Here is a 1,563-nt window from a genome sequence, read left to right as displayed (position 1 = left end):
TTTAAGGGGGCAAGAGTCCTAGGAGGGTAAGGCACCTCCTAGGTGCCTTGGGGGGAGGGAAACCTCCCCTTGGCCGCCGGCCATAGGAGATTGGATCTCCTAGGCTGCGCACCACCCCCCCTTGGCACCCCTATATATAGTGGGGGAGAGGAGGGACTTCATACCTGAACGCCTCGGCCTTTGGTTGCCTCCTTCTCCCTCCCCAACACCTCCTCAACCTCCATAGTGCTTAGCGAAGCTCTGCCGGAGTACTGCAGCTCCATCAACACCACGCCGTCGTGCTGCTGCTGGTGCCATCTCCCTCAACCTCTCCTCCCTCCCTTGCTGGATCAAGCAGGAGGAGACGTGGCTGTTCCGTACGTGTGTTGAACGCGGAGGTGCCGTCCGTTCGGCGCTGGTCATCGGTGATTTGGATCACGTCGAGTACGACTACATCATCACCGTTCTTTTGAACGCTTCCGCTCGCGATCTACAAAGGTATGTAGATGCATCTAATCACTCGTTGCTAGATGAACTCCTAGATGATCTTGGTGAAACGAGTAGGAAAATTTTTGTTTTCTGCAACGTTCCCCAACACTAGTTTGAGTAACAAAGTGCAAAAGAAGGTTTCTGATTTGAAGCAATTAGACATCATCTGCAAGCAGGACTAGTATGGTGTCATATGCATATTGAATGACAGGGAAATTAGGGCATGAATTGATCTTTAGAGGAGTAGTGATAATGTTGTCTCTTCTTGCTTCATTAAGAATTTGTTGTAAGAAATCAACAGCCAGGACAAAAAGCAGAGGGAAGAGTGTCTCTCTAGCTCACTCCCCTTTTAGAGTGAAATTGTTTCCCTGGAATGACATGTAGAAGCACAGGAGAATTACCAGACTAACAAAAATACTTTTAATCCAACCAACCCATCTCCGAAGCAAAAAGAAAATGATTTCGAATAGGCTCAGTAAGATTTGAAGAAAATTCATAGAAATCTTAAGGCAAACAATATGATAGACACAAAAATGATTCCCTCCCCCCCTCCTCCCCGCCCAGCACTCTCTAGTCGATGAACGTCTACTTGCTCACCCCTTTGCTCCTGTGCTCAACCGCCCCTTCTCATCCCTTTTGTCAGAAAGGTTGGCGCAGATACTGGTCATGCCCTCGAATTAACCATGACTACTACCTTCGATCCAACTCTCACCCTTCTCGCCATCATGTTTTTGACATCTTGGTATCACATTTCATTGATCTCCCTAGCATGACCCACTTAGCAAACGTGTACCGGGAACCACACGTACTAGTCGCATTGGTATTGTCGCTATTTGTTCCTTTAGATTTATAGGGCAACAGGTAGTGGTTTCTTCGTTCCTAGGTCACCAAGTTTTCCAACAAAATTACTTTAAAAAGATGAAAGTTAAAAAACATTGATTTTTTTAAATGTTCATGCAGTTAAAAATATATTCATCAATTTAAAATTTAAACCACAATAATAAAATGAAAGAAAGGAAAAAGGTAGAAAACAACAACTAAAAAAACCAGGAAAAAATCCCACAAGAAAACAGGCACAAGAAACAAGGGAAAAAA

The sequence above is a fragment of the Triticum aestivum genome, chromosome 2A (assembly GCF_018294505.1).
Source record: "Triticum aestivum cultivar Chinese Spring chromosome 2A, IWGSC CS RefSeq v2.1, whole genome shotgun sequence".
NCBI classification, from domain to species: Eukaryota; Viridiplantae; Streptophyta; class Magnoliopsida; order Poales; family Poaceae; genus Triticum; species Triticum aestivum.
Note: the sequence above shows the minus strand (reverse complement) of the source record.